The 15,674-nt window shown below is 38.2% G+C and overlaps 2 non-coding genes across 2 annotated transcripts; both read left to right on the top strand.

Annotated features, from left to right (window-relative positions):
- Positions 1-9,575: 9,575 nt before the first annotated feature.
- LOC112787039 (small nucleolar RNA R71) lies at positions 9,576-9,679 on the top strand. The gene has a single exon (XR_003194476.1). It is a non-coding gene; the product is annotated as a small nucleolar RNA R71 (small nucleolar RNA).
- Positions 9,680-14,048: 4,369 nt separating this feature from the next.
- Positions 14,049-14,156, top strand: LOC112787594 (small nucleolar RNA R71). The gene has a single exon (XR_003194999.1). It is a non-coding gene; the product is annotated as a small nucleolar RNA R71 (small nucleolar RNA).
- The last annotated feature ends 1,518 nt before the right edge of the window (positions 14,157-15,674 follow it).

The following is a 15,674-nucleotide window of genomic DNA, read 5'->3' as shown; positions in this document are numbered from 1 at the left end:
AGATAGAAGATATGATAAGAGAGGATATAGTTTAAAATTGAAAAGATATGAAAGATTTTTGAAAAAGATAAATCTAGATTTTGAAAAAGATAAGTGGAGATTTGAAAAAGATATTGATAGTTGAAAAGATAGATTTGTTTTGAAAATTTGAAAAGAGTTGGATTGAATTTGCAAAGAGGGTTGTGCTTATGGATTAAGATATATTTGATATTTTTAAGGTAGGGTTTTTAGAGATTGGGATTTTAGAAATCAGGGTTCTTAACATGTTTATGTAAAAAATCATGATTGAAATTAAAATTAAAATTAGAATGAAAAAATATAGAAAAACGAATTTACTCCTCCTACATCCTGGCGTTTGAATGCCCAAACACTGCCTGTTTTGGGCGTTCAACGCCCAAATGCTGCTCTCCTGGGCGTTCAACGCCCAATTGTTGCCCTTTTCCGGCATTGAACGCCAGAAGCTATCCTTACTGGCGTTCAGCGCCCACTGGATGCCCCTTTTGGGCGCTGAATGCCCAAAATAGGCCTTACTGGCGTTTTCTTGCCAGTGAGCTCTTTTCTCTGTTTTGTGTGTAGATTCCTTCTGTAACCCTGTGAATTATGAAATGATATTTACCTTGTATCAATGAACTCTATACAAACAAATAAAAAAAAAATAGAAATAGGGCAAAATGCTTAGAGGATTGATGCCCCATGGCTGGGTTGCCTCCCAGCAAGCGCTTCTTTATTGTCTTTAGCTGGACCTTGCTGAGCTTTTATCTAGCTTCAGCCTTGAGCATTCTTGCTCAACGTTGCCTTCAAGATAGTGCTTGATTCTCTGTCCATTGACAATGAACTCTTATCAGAATCAATATCTGAAGCTCCACATAACCATATGGTGATACACTTGTAATCACGTATGGTCCCCTCCACCGGGATTTAATTTCCCGGGGAATAGTCTGAGTCTAGAGTTAAACAGCAGAACCTTCTGTCCTGGTTCAAAGATTCTAGATGACAGCTTTCTGTCATGCCACTTTTTTTATTTCTCTTTATAAAGCTTGGCATTTTCGAAAGCTGTGAATCTGAATTCCTCTAGCTCATTTAACTGGAGCAATCTTTTTTCTCCTGCTAACTTGGCATCAAAGTTTAGGAATCTGGTTGCCCAGTAGGCTTTATGTTCCAGTTCCACGAGCAGGTGACATGCCTTACCATACACAAGTTGGTATGGAGAGGTCCCTATAGGGGTCTTGAATGCTGTTCTATAAGCCCACAGAGCATCATCCAAGCTCCGTGCCCAATCCTTTCTACGGGTACTTACTGTCCGTTCTAGGATTCTCTTTAATTCTCTGTTAGAGACTTCAGCTTGCCCATTAGTTTGTGGATGATATGGAGTAGCCACCTTATGGCGAATTCCATACCGAACCATGGCAGAGTAAAGCTGTTTATTGCAGAAGTGAGTGCCCCATCACTGATGAGTACTCTAGGGACACCAAACCTGCTAAAGATATGTTTCTGGAGGAACTTCAGCACTGTTTTAGTATCATTGGTGGGTGTGGCAATGGCCTCAACCCATTTTGATACATAGTCAACTGCCACCAGAATATAAGTGTTTGAGTATGATGGTGGAAAGGTCCCATGAAGTCAATTCCCCATACGTCAAACAACTCAATTTCCAAGATTCCTTGTTGAGGCATGGCGTAACCATGAGGCAGATTACCAGCTCTTTGGCAACTGTCACAGTTACGTACAAACTCTCGGAATCTTTATAGAGTGTGGGCCAATAGAAGCCACATTGGAGGACCTTGGTGGCTGTTCGCTCACCTCCGAAATGGCCTCCATATTGAGATCCATGGCAATGCCACAGGATCCTCTGTGCTTCTTCTCTAGGCACACACCTACGGATTATTCCATCTGCACATCTCTTAAAAGATAGGGTTCATCCACAAGTAGTACTTTGCATCAGTAATTAATTTCTTCTTTTGTATCCTGTTGTACTCCTTGGGTATGAACCTTGCAGCTTTATAGTTTGCAATATCGGCAAACCATGGTGTTTCCTGAATGGCAAATAAATGCTCATCCGGAAAAGTCTCAGAGATCTCAAGAGAGGGGAGGGGCGTCCCTTCTACTGGCTCTATTCGGGACAGATGATCAGCCACTTGGTTCTCTGTCCCTTTTCTGTCTCTTATTTCTATATCAAACTCTTGCAGAAGCAACACCCATCTGATGAGCCTGGGTTTTGAATCCTGCTTTGTGAGTAGATATTTAAGAGCAGCATGATCAGTATACACAATCACTTTTGATCCTACTAAGTATGATCTGAACTTGTCAATGGTGTAAACCACTGCAAGTAATTCTTTTTCTGTGGTTGTGTAATTTTTCTGGGCATCATTTAGAACGCGACTAGCATAATAAATGACGTGCAGAAGCTTGTCATGCCTCTGTCTTAACACTGCACCAATGGCGTGATCACTGGCATCACACATTAGCTCAAATGGTAGTGTCCAGTCTGGTGCAGAAATAACTGGTGCTGTGACCAGCTTAGCTTTCAGCGTTTCAAACGCCTGCAGGCACTCTGTGTCAAACACAAATGGCGTGTCAGCAGCTAGCAGATTGCTTAGAGGTTTTGCGATTTTTGAAAAATCCTTTATAAACCTCCTATAGAATCCTGCATGCCCCAGAAAGCTTCTGATTGCCTTAACATTGGCAGGTGGTGGTAATTTTTCAATTATCTCTATTTTTGCTTGATCCACCTCTATTCCCTTGTTTGAGATTTTATGCCAAGAACAATCCCTTCAGTCACCATGAAGTGACATTTTTCCCAGTTTAAAACTAGGTTGGTCTCTTGGCATCTTTTCAGAACAAGTTTCAGGTGATCAAGACAGGAGCTGAATGAGTCTCCATATACTGAGAAGTCATCCATGAAGACTTCCAAAAATTTTTCCACCATATCAGAGAAAATAGAGAGCATGCACCTCTGGAAGGTTGCAGGCGCATTACACAGCCCAAATGGCATCCTTCTATAAGCAAACACTCCGGATGGACATGTGAATGCTGTTTTCTCTTGATCCTGAGGATCTACTGCAATCTGGTTATAGCCTGAGTAGCCGTCCAAAAAGCAGTAATAATCATGACCTGCTAGTCTTTCTAGCATCTGGTCTATGAATGGTAAAGGAAAATGATCCTTTCTGGTGGCTGTATTGAGCCTTCTGTAGTCAATACACATGCGCCACCCTGTAACTGTTCTTGTAGGAACCAGTTCATTTTTTCATTATGAATCACTATCATGCCTCCCTTTTTTGGGACGACTTGGACAGGGCTCACCCAGGGGCTATCAGAAATAGGATAAATAATCCCAGCCTCTAGTAATTTGGTGACCTCTTTCTGCACCACTTCCTTCATGGCTGGATTTAGCCGTCTCTGTGGTTGAACCACTGGTTTAGCATTATCCTCTAATAAGATTTTGTGCATGCATCTAGCTGGGCTTATGCCCTTAAGGTCACCTATGGACCACCCAAAGATGTCTTGTGTGTCCTTAGCACTTGAATAAGTGCTTCCTCTTCCTGTGAATTTAAGCAGAGCTTATGATCACTGGAAAAGTGTCACCTTCTCCAAGAAATGCATATTTCAAGGATGGTGGTAATGGCTTGAGCTCGGGTTTAGGAGGTTTTTCTTCTTCCAGAAGAAATTTCAGAGGCTCTTTCATGTCCTCTGAATCCTCTAAATCAGGCTGAACATCTTTAAAGATGTTTTCCAACTCTGATTCGAGACTCTCAGCCATGTTGATTTCTTCTACCAAAGAGTCAATAAGATCAACTTTCATGCAGTCTTTTGATGTATCAGGATGCTGCATGGCTTTGACAGCGTTCAACTTAAACTCATCATCATTGACTCTCAGGGTTATTTCCCCTGTTGGATGTCAATGAGGGATCGTCCAGTTGCTAGGAAGGGTCTTCTTAGAATGAGAGTAGCACTCTTGTGCTCCTCCATTTCCAGCAGAACAAAGTCAGTGGGAAAGGCGAATGGCCCAACTCTGACAATCATGTCTTCAATCACGCCTAATGGGTATTTAGTGGAGCCATCAGCAAGTTGGAGACATATCCGGGTTGGTTTAACTTCTTCAGTTAAGCCAACCTTTCTGATAGTGGATGCAGGTATTAGGTTGATGCTTACCCCAAGATCGCATAAAGCTGTCTTGGTGCATTGACCTTCTAATATTCATGGTATCAGAAAACTCCCAAGGTCTTTAAGCTTTTCAGGAAAGCTTTTCAGAATGACTGCACTGCATTCTTCAGTGAGGATAACTCTTTCTGTTTCTCTCCAATCCTTTTTATGACTCAAAATCTCTTTCATGAAGTTGGCATAAGAAGGTATTTGTTCACGTGCTTCTGCAAATGGAATCTTTATTTCAAGAGTCCTGAGATAATCTGCAAAGCGAGCAAATTGCTTATCCTGCTCCTCTTTCTGGAGTTTTTGAGGATAAGGTATCTTGGCTTTATATTCTTCAACCTTAGTTGCTATAGGTTTATTGCCTACAGAAGTGGTTGAAGAAGCCTTTTTAGAGGGGTTGCTTTCAGCATTTGTGTGTGTCTGATCCCTCACTGGCAATTGAGTGCCAGAGTTAGAAACTGGAGTGACGTTAGATGCCAACTCCTTATCTGTTCCTGGCGTCTGAACGCCAGAACTGTGCCCATTTTGGGCGTTCAGTGCCAGATCTTGCCCATTTTGGGCGTTCAACGCCAGATCCTTGCCTATTTTTGGCATTGAACGCCAGTCCTGCCTTGTTTCTGGCGTTGAACGCCAGTCCTGAGCATGGTCTGGGCGTTCAGCGCCAGCCTTCCACCAAATTTCTGGCATTTTAGTTCCAGAATTACTTTTCCCTGGGCTCTTACTGTCCTCAGGTGAATTTTGGGTGGTTTGCTCATTTCTTAGCTTTTTGCTGCCTTGAGGTGGGGTATTTAATGTTTTACCACTTCTTAATTGAACTGCTTGGCATTCTTCTGTTATTTGCCTTGACAGCTGCTGCTTTGTTTGCTTAAACTGTTCTTCCATATGTATATTAGCCATCCTTGTCTCTTGTAGTCTATCCTTGAATTCGGCTAACTGCTTTGTTAGAAAGTCCAATTGCTGATTGAATTCAGCAGCTTGTTTTACAGGACTGAGTTCAGCAGTTGCTGTTTTAACCTCTTCTTTCATGGAAGGGTCACTGCTTAGGTACAGATGCTGATTCCTGGCAACTGTATCAATGAGCTCTTGAGCCTCTTCAATTGTCTTTCTCATGTGGATAGATCCACCAGCTGAGTAATCTAGAGACATCTGAGCTCCTTCAGCAAGCCCATAATAGAAGATGTCTAACTGAACCCACTCTGAAAACATTTCATAAGGGCATTTTCGTAGCATCTCTCTGTATCTCTCCCAGGCATCATAAAGAGATTCACTATCTCCTTGTTTAAAGCCTTGGATGTCCAGCCTTAGCTGTGTCATCCGTTTTGGGGGAAAGCATTGATTCAGGAATTTTTCTGTCAGCTGGTTCCATGTCCTTATGCTGGCCTTAGGTTGGTTATTCAACCACCTCTTAGCTTGATCTTTTACAGCAAATGGAAACAGTAATAGTCTGTAGACATCCTGATCTATTTCTTTATCATGTACTGTGTCAGCAATCTGTAGAAACTGTGCCAGAAACTCTGTAGGTTCTTCCTGTGGAAGATCGGAATACTGGCAACTTTGCTGTACCATGATAATGAGCTGAGGATTCAACTCAAAGCTACTGACTCCAATGGAGGGTATGCAGATGCTACTCTCATATGAAGCAGTAGAGGGGTTAGAATATGACCCCAGAGTCCTCCTGGACTGTTCATTTCCGCTTAGGTCCATGATGGAGAAAGGGAGATGATGTAAAATAGAGAAAATGTTTTTATTTATTTATTTATTTATTTCGAAAATAAGATAAACATAAATAAAAATGAGTGAAGATTTTTGAAAAATTGAGGAGAGAGGAAGTGGTTAGGAAATATTTTTTTTTTTGGGGAAAACACCAAGGAACACTAAACTTAAAAATTTTAGGATCAAGAACACTTTGAAGACTCACGAGAATACAAGAACATGAAGGAAGAACACCAAACTTAAAATTTTTAGAAAACCAAACTAAAATTTTCAAAAAAAAACACAGAAAAATCAACAAGAAAATACCAAACTTAAAGTTTGGCACAGGATTTAATAGAAAAATTATTTTTGAAAAACATTTTAAAAAGAAAATAAGGATTCTAAAATTTTAACACGACAATAACAAGAGACTCTAAACCAAAAAAAGAGAAATTTTTCCTAATCTAAGCAACAAAATAAACCGTCAGTTGTCCAAACTCGAACAATCCCCGGCAACGGCGCCAAAAACTTGGTGCACGAATTGTGAATCACACTTTTCACAACTCGTACCACTAACCAGCAAGTGCACTGGGTCGTCCAAGTAATACCTTACGTGAGTAAGGGTCGAATCCCACGGAGATTGTTGATTTGAAGCAATCTATGGTTATCTTGCAATTCTTAGTCAGGAAGTCAATTTTATTTATCAGTTGAATTGCGAATAAACAAGAGAGTATGGGTTAAAGGTTACTTGTTATGCAGTAATGGAGAATATGTTGGAGTTTTGGAGATGCTTTGTCTTCTGAATCTCTGCTTTCCTCTGTCTTCTGATTCACGCACGCACGTCCTTCTATGGCAAGCTGTGTGTAGGTGGATCACCGTTGTCAATAGTTACCATCCATCCTTCCAGTGAAAAGGGTCCAGGTGCGCTGTCACCGCATGGCTAATCATCTGCAGGTTCTCAGTTGTACCGGAAGAGGATTTACTATCCTTTTGCGTCTGTCACTACGCCCAGCACTCGCGAGTTTGAAGTTCGTCACACTCATCCAATCCCAAAATCCTATTCGAAATACCACAGACAAGGTTTAGACTTTCCGGATTCTCATGAATGCCGCCATCAATCTAGCTTATACCACGGAGATTCTGATTAAGGAATCTAAGAGATATTCATTCAATCTGATGTAGAACGGAGGTGATTGTCAGACACACGTTCATGGATTGAGGAAGGTGATGAGTGTCACTGATCATCACCTTCTCCATAGTTAGGCGCGAATGGATATCTTAGATAGGAACACGCATGTTTGAATGGAAAATAGAAATACTTGCATTAATTCATCGAGACACAGCAGAGCTCCTCACCCCCAACAATGGAGTTTAGAGACTCATGCCATCAAAGAGTACAAAGTTCAGATCTAAAATGTCATCCGATACAAAATAAGTCTCTAAAAGTTGTTTAAATACTAAACTAGTAACCTAGGTTTACAAAAAATGAGTAAACTATGATGGGTGGTGCAGAGATCCACTTCTGGAGCCCACTTGGTGTGTGCTGGGGCTGAGACTTAAACAATTCACGTGCATAAGGCTGTTTTGGGCGTTCAACGCCAGGTTTGGATCCATTTCTGGCGTTGAACTCCAACTTTTAATCCTTTTCTGGCGCTGGACGCCGGAATTGGGCAGAGAACTGGCGTTGAACGCCAGTTTACGTCATCTATCCTTGAGCAAAGTATGGACTATTATATATTACCGGAAAGCCCTGGATGTCTACTTTCCAACGCAATTAGAAGCGCGCCATTTTGAGTTCTGTAGCTCCAGAAAATCCACTTTGAGTGCAGGGAGGTCAGAATCCAACAGCATCAGCAATCCTTTTTCAGCCTGAATAAGATTTTTGCTCAGCTCCCTCAATTTCAGCCAGAAAAATACCTGAAATTACAGAAAAACACACAACTCATAGTAAAGTCCAGAAATATGAATTTTTCCTAAAAACTAATGGAAATAAACTAAAAACTAACTAGAATATACTAAAAACTATATGAAATTAACCCCAAAAAGCGTATAAAATATCCGCTCATCACTTCCCAACACCAAACTTAGAGTTTGGATATGGGAGTTCAACACCAAACTTAGAGTTTGGTTGTGGCCTCCCAACACCAAACTTAGAGTTTGACTGTGGGAGCTCTGGTTGACTCTGTTTTGAGAGAAGCTTTTGATGCTTCCTCTCCATGTTTACAGAAGGGTAACCTTGAATTGTAAACACAAGGGAGTCCTCATTCAATTGAAAGACTAATTCACCTCTGTCAACATCAATCACAGCTCTTGTTGTGGCTAGGAAAGGTCTTCCAAGGATGATGGATTCATCCTCATCCTTCCCAGTATCAAGGATTATGAAATCAGCAGGGATGTAAAGGCCTTCAACCTTTACTAACATGTCCTCTACTTGTCCATAAGCCTGTTTTCTTGAATTGTCTGCCATCTCTAATGAGATTTTAGTAGCTTGCACCCCATAGATTCCCAGTTTCTCTATTATAGAGAGGGGCATGAGGTTTATCCCTGAACCAAGGTCACACAGAGCCTTTTCAAAGATCATGTTGCCTATGGTACAAGGTATTACGAACTTTCCAGGATCCTGTTTCTTCTGAGGCAATGTCAGTTGATCCAGATCACTTGGTTCATTGGTGAACAAGGGAGATTCATATTCCCAAGTCTCAATACCAAATAATTTGGCATTCAGCTTCATGATTGCACCAAGGTACTTGGTGTCTTGCCCTTCAGTAACATCCTCATTCTCTTCAGAAGAGGAATACTCATCAGAGCTCATGAAGGGCATAAGGAGGTTTAATGGAATCTCTATAGTCTCTAGATGAGTCTCAGATTCCTTTGGTTCCTCAGAGGGAAACTCCTTATTGATCACTAGAAATCCCAGGAGGTCTTCCTCCTTGGGATTCACGTCCTCTCCTTCCCTTACAGGTTCGGCCATGGTGATCAATTCAATGGCCTTGCACTCTCCTTTTATATTTTCTTCTGTATTGCTTGGGAGAGTACAAGGAGGGATTTCAGTGACCTTTTTACTCATCTGGCCCACTTGTGCTTCCAAATTTCTAATTGAAGACCTTGTTTCATTCATGAAACTCACAGTGGCCTTAGATAGATCAGAGACTAAGTTTGCTAAATTAGAGGTATTTTGTTCAGAGTTCTCTGTCTGTTGCTGAGTGGATGATGGAAAAGGCTTGCTATTGCTAAACCTGTTTTTTCCACCATTATTAAAGCCTTATTGAGGCTTTTGTTGATCCTTCCATGAGAGATTTGGGTGATTTCTCCATGAGGGATTATAGGTGTTTCCATAAGGTTCACCCAAGTAATTTACCTCTGCTATTGCAGGGTTCTCAGGATCATAAGCTTCTTCTTCAGAAGATGCCTCTTGAGTACTGTTGGATGTAGCTTGCATTCCATTCAGACTCTGAGAAATCATATTGACTTGTTGAGTCAATATTTTATTCTGAGCCAATATGGCATTCAGAGTATCAATTTCAAGAACTCCCTTCTTCATAGGCGTCCCATTACTCACAGGATTCCTCTCAGAAGTGTGCATGAACTGGTTATTAGCAACCATGTCAATGAGTTCTTGAGCTTCTGTAGGCGTTTTCTTTAGGTGAATGGATCCACCTGCAGAGGTATCCAATAACATATTAGCTAATTCAGACAGACCATCATAGAATATGTCCAGTATGGTCCATTCTGAAAGTATGTCAGAAAGACACTTTTTGGTCAGTCCTTTGTATCTCTCCCAAGCTTCATAGAAGGATTCACCTTCTTTCTGTCTGAAGGTCTGAACATCCACTCTAAGCTTACTCAGCTTTTGAAGAGGAAAGAACTTGGCTAAGAAAGCCTTGACCAGCTTATCCCAAGAGTTCAGGCTATCCTTAGGTTGAGAGTCCAACCATACTTTAGCTCTGTCTCTTACAGCAAAAGGGAAAAGCATGAGCCTGTAGACTTTAGGATCTACTCTATTAGTCTTAACAGTATCACAGATCTGCAAGAATTTAGTTAAGAACTAAAAAGGATCTTCAGATGGAAGTCCATGAAACTTGCAGTTTTGTTGCATCAGAGAAACTAATTGAGGTTTAAGCTCAAAATTGTTTGCTCCAATGGTAGGGATGGAGATGCTTCTTCCATGTAAATTGGAATTAGGTGCAGTGAATTCACCAAGCATCCTCCTTGCATTATTATTATTTTCGGCTGCCATCTCCTCTTCCTGTTCGAAAATTTCTGAAAGGTGCTTGCTGGATTGTTGTAATTTAGCTTCTCCTAGTTTCCTCTTCAGAGTCCTTTCAGGTTCTGGATCTGCTTCAACAAGAATATTCTTGTCCTTGCTCCTGCTCATATGAAAAAGAGGGAACAGAAAGATAATAATAATAGGGATCCTTTTTACCCAGGTATAGAGGTCCCTGTGTGAGTAGAAGAAAAGAAGAAGAGAAGAAAAGAAGAAGGGAAAATCTGAACTCAGAGAGAGAGAGGGAGAATTTTCGAAAATTATTTTTGAAAAAGAGTTAGTGATTTTCGGAAATAGTTTTTGAAAAAGGTTAGTAATTTTCGAAATTTAAAATCAAAAATTAAAATAATTAGTTAATTAAAAAGAAAATTTGAAAAAGAGGAAGATATTTTCGAAAATTAGAGAGAGAGAGAGAGAGTTAGTTAGGTAGTTTTGAAAAAGATAAGAAACAAACAAAAAGTTAGTTAGTTAGTTGAAACAAATTTGAAAATCAATTTTGAAAAGATAAGAAGTTGAGAAGTTAGAAAAGATATTTTAAAATCAAATTTTTGAAAAAGATAAGATAAGAAGATATTTTTGAAAAGATATGATTGAAATTAGTTTTGAAAAAGATTTGATTTTTAAAATCACAATTAATGACTTGATTCACAAGAAATCACAAGATATGATTCTAGAACTCAGAGTTTGAATCTTTCTTAACAAGTAAGTAACAAACTTGAAATTTTTGAATCAAAACATTAATTGATGATGTTATTTTCAAAAATTATGTGATAAAGATAAAAAAAAGATTTTTGAAAAATATTTTAAAAAATTTTCGAAAATAAATAAGAAAAGTGAAAAAGATTTGATTTTTGAAAAGATTTTGAAAAAGATAAGATTTTTAAATTGAAAATTTGATTTGACTCATAAAAACAACTAAATTTTAAAAATTTTTGAAAAAGTCAAATCTAATTTTCGAAATTTTAAGAGAGAAAAAGGGAAAGATATTTTTTTGATTTTTGAATTTTTAATGATGAGAGAGAAAAACATGAAAATGATGCAATGCATGAAAATTTTGGATCAAAACAATGAATGCATGCAAGAATGCTATGAATGTCAAGATGAACACCAAGAACACTATGAAGATCATGATGAACATCAAGAACTTATTTTTGAAAATTTTATATGCAAAGAAAACATGCAAGACACCAAACTTAGAAATCTTTCATGTTTAGACATTATGAATGCAAAAATGCATATGAAAAACAAGAAAAGACACAAAACAAGAAAACATCAAGATAAAACAAGAAGACTTACCAAGAACAACTTGAAGATCATGAAGAATACTATGAATGCATGAATTTTTCGAAAATTTTATGCAAACATTAAAATATGCAATTGACACCAAACTTAAAAATTGACTCAAGACTCAAACAAGAAACATGAAATATTTTTAATTTTTATGATTTTTTTATTTTTTTGTATTTTATATTTTTTTTTCGAAAACACAGGAGAAAATTTTTGAAAGATTTTTTTGAAAATTTTTTTGAAGTAAGTAACAAAAAGAAAATTACCTAATCTGAGCAACAAGATGAACCGTCAGTTGTCCAAACTCGAACAATCCCCGGCAACGGCGCCAAAAACTTGGTGCACGAAATTGTGATCATCAATGGCGCCATCAACATGGTACGCTCAATTGTAATCTCAACTTTTTATCACAATTTCGCACAACTAACCAGCAAGTGCACTGGGTCGTCCAAGTAATAAACCTTACGCGAGTAAGGGTCGATCCCACGGAGATTGTTAGTATGAAGCAAGCTATGGTCATCTTGTAAATCTCATTCAGGCGGATATAAAATAGTTATGGAGTTTTCAAATATAAATAATAAAATAAGGATAGAAATACTTATGTAAATTATTGGTGAGAATTTCAGATAAACGCATAGAGATGCTTTTGTTCCTCTAAACCTCTGCTTTCCTGCTGTCTTCATCCAATCAGTCTTACTCCTTTCTATGGCTAGCTTTATGTAAGGACATCACCATTGGCAATGGCTACTTTTGATCCTCTCTGTAAAATGGTCCGATGCGCTGTCACTGCATGGCTAATCATCTGAGATTCTCGATCATGCTAGAATGGGATTCACCCTCCTTTTGCATCTGTCACTACGCCCAGCACTCGCGAGTTTGAAGTTCGTCACAGTCATTCAATCCCAGAGTCCTACTCGAAATACCACAGACAAGGTTTAGACTTTCCGGACTCTCATGAATGCTGCCATCAATCTAGCTTACACCACGAAGATTCTGATTAAGAGATCTAAGAGATACTCATTTAATCTAAGTCAAGCACGCGTTCATAGGGAATGATGATGATTGTCACGTTCATCACATTCAGGTTGAAGTGCGAATGAATATCTTAGAAGCGGAATAAGTTGAATTGAATAGAAAAATAGTAGTATTTTGCATTAATCTTTGAGGAACAGCAGAGCTCCACACCTTAATCTATGGAGTGTAGAAACTCTACCGTATGAAAATACATAAGTGATAATAGAGGGTAAGCATGGCCGAGTGGCCAGCCTCCCATGGAGGTCTAGAGATCTAAAAATGATCAAAAGATGTTCAAAGACCCTAAGATGTCTAATACAATAGTAAAAAGTCCTATTTATAATAAATTAGCTACTAGAGTTTACAGAAGTAAGTAATTGATGCATAAATCCACTTCCGGGGCCCACTTGGTGTGTGCTTGGGCTGAGCTTGAATGTTACACGTGCAGAGGCTCTTTCTGGAGTTGAACGCCATGTTGTAACGTATTTCTGGTGTTCAACTCTGGTTTGTGACTTGTTTCTGGCGTTTAACTCCAGACAACAGTGTAGAACTGGCGTTCAACGCCCTTTTACGTCATCTAAACTCGTTCAAAGTATGGACTATTAAACATTGCTGGAAAGCCCTGGATGTCTACTTTCCAACGCAATTAGAAGCGCGCCATTGTGAGTTCTCTAGCTCCAGAAAATCCACTTTGAGTGCAGGGAGGTCAGAATCCAACAGCATCAGCAGTCCTTCTTCAACCTCTGAATCTGATTTTTGCTCAAGTCCCTCGATTTCAGCCAGAAAATACCTGAAATCACAGAAAAACACACAAACTCATAGTAAAGTCCAGAAATGTGAATTTAACATAAAAACTAATAAAAACATCCCTAAAAGTAACTAGATTCTACTAAAAACATACTAAAAACAATGCCAAAAGGCGTATAAATTATCCACTCATCAGAGTACTAGGAGGGATTTCAGTTCTCCTTTTACTCAACTGGCCTACTTGTGCCTCCAAATTTCTAATGGAGGACCTTGTTTCATTCATGAAACTTACAGTGGCCTTAGATAGATCAGAGACTAAGTTTTCTAAATTAGAGGTATTTTGTTCAGAGTTCTCTGTCTGTTGCTGAGTGGATGATGGAAAAGGTTTACTATTGTTAAACCTATTTCTTCCACCATTATTAAAACCTTGTTGAGGCTTTTGTTGATCCTTCCATGAGAGATTTGGGTGATTTCTTCATGAGGGGTTATAGGTGTTTCCATAAGGTTCACCCATGTAATTCACCTCTGCTATTGCAGGGTTTTTAGGATCATAAGCTTCTTCTTCAGAAGATGCCTCTTGAGTACTGTTGGATGCAGCTTGCATTGCATTCAGACTCTGAGAAATCATATTGACTTGCTGAGTCAATATTTTGTTCTGAGCCAATATGGCATTCAGAGTATCAATTTTAAGAACTCCCTTCTTCATTGGCATCCCATTACTCACAGGATTCCTCTCAGAAATGTACATGAACTGGTTATTAGCAACCATGTCAATGAGTTCTTGAGCTTCTGCAGGTGTTTTCTTTAGGTGAATGGATCCACCTGCAGAAGTATCCAATGACATTTTAGCCAATTCAGATAGACCATCATAGAATATATCCAGGATGGGCCATTCTGAAAGCATGTCATAAGGACACTTTTTGGTCAATTCTTTGTATCTCTCCCAAGCTTCATAGAGGGATTCACCTTCTTTCTATCTGAAGGTTTGAACATCCACTCTAAGCTTACTCAGCTTTTGAGGAGGAAAGAACTTGGCTAAGAAAGCCTTGACCAGCTTATCCCAAGAGTTCAGGCTATCCTTAGGTTGAGAGTCCAACCATACTCTAGCTCTGTCTTTTACAGCAAAAGGGAAAAGCATGAGCCTGTAGACTTCAGGATCTACTCCATTAGTCTTAATAGTATCACATATCTGCAAGAATTCAGTTAAGAACTGAAAAGGATCTTCAGATGGAAGCCCATGAAACTTGCAGTTCTGCTGCATCAGAGAAACTAATTGAGGTTTCAGCTCAAAATTGTTTGCTCCAATGGCAGGAATGGAGATGCTTCTTCCATGTAAATTGGAATTAGGTGCAGTAAAGTCACCAAGCATTCTTCTTGCATTATTATTATTATCGGCTGCCATCTCCTCTTCTTGTTCAAAAATTTCTGAAAGGTTGTCTCTGGACTGTTGTATTTTAGCTTCTCTTAGTTTCCTTTTCAAAGTCCTTTCAGGTTCTGGATCTGCTTCAACAAGAATATTCTTGTCTTTGCTCCTGCTCATATGAAAAAGAGGGACAAAAAAATAATAATAATAATAGGGATCCATTTTACCACAGTATAGAGGTCCCTGTGTGAATAGAAGAAAAGAAGAAGAGAAAATCTGAACTCAGAGAGAGAGAGGGGGTTCGGATTTTTGGTGAGTGAGGAAGGGATGTTAGTAAATAAATAAACAAATAGAAGAAGATGAGAGGGGGAAGTGAATTTTCGAAAATAATTTTTGAAAAAGAGTTTGTGGTTTTTGAAAATAGTTTTTGAAAAAGGTTAGTGATTTTTTTAAATTTTGAAATCAGAAGTTAAAATAATTAGTTAATTAAAAAGAAATTTTGAAAAAGAGGGAAGATATTTTCGAAAATTAGAGAGAGAGGGAGTTAGTTAGGTAGTTTTGAAAAAGATAAGAAACAAACAAAAAGTTAGTTAGTTAGTTGAAACAAATTTGAAAATCAATTTTGAAGAGATAGGAGGATAAGAAGTTAGAAAGGATATTTTAAAATCAAATTTTTAAAAAGATAAGATAAAGAGATATTTTTGAAAAGATATGATTGAAATTAGTTTTGAAAAAGATTTGATTTTTAAAATCACAATTAATGACTTGATTCACAAGAAATCACAAGATATGATTCTAGAACTTAAAGTTTGAATCTTTCTTAACAAGCAAGTAACAAACTTGAAAATTTTGAATCAAAACATTAATTGATGATGTTATTTTCGAAAATTATGTGGTAAAGATAAGAAAAAGATTTTTGAAAAAATATTTTTAAAATTTTCGAAAATAACTAAAAAATGAAAAAGATTTGATTTTTGAAAAAGATTTTGAAAAAGATAAGATTTTTAATTGAAAATTTGATTTGACTCATAAAAACAACTAGATTTTAAAAATTTTTGAAAAAGTCAAATCTAATTTTCGAAATTTTAAGAGAGAAAAAGGGGAAGATATTTTTTTGATTTTTGAATTTTTAATGATGAGAGAGAAAAACATGAAAATGAT

This window comes from Arachis hypogaea, chromosome 20, assembly GCF_003086295.3.
Source record: "Arachis hypogaea cultivar Tifrunner chromosome 20, arahy.Tifrunner.gnm2.J5K5, whole genome shotgun sequence".
Classification (NCBI taxonomy): Eukaryota; Viridiplantae; Streptophyta; class Magnoliopsida; order Fabales; family Fabaceae; genus Arachis; species Arachis hypogaea.
The sequence above is the reverse complement of the archived record's forward strand: the minus strand, read 5'-3'. Positions and strand labels throughout refer to the sequence as shown.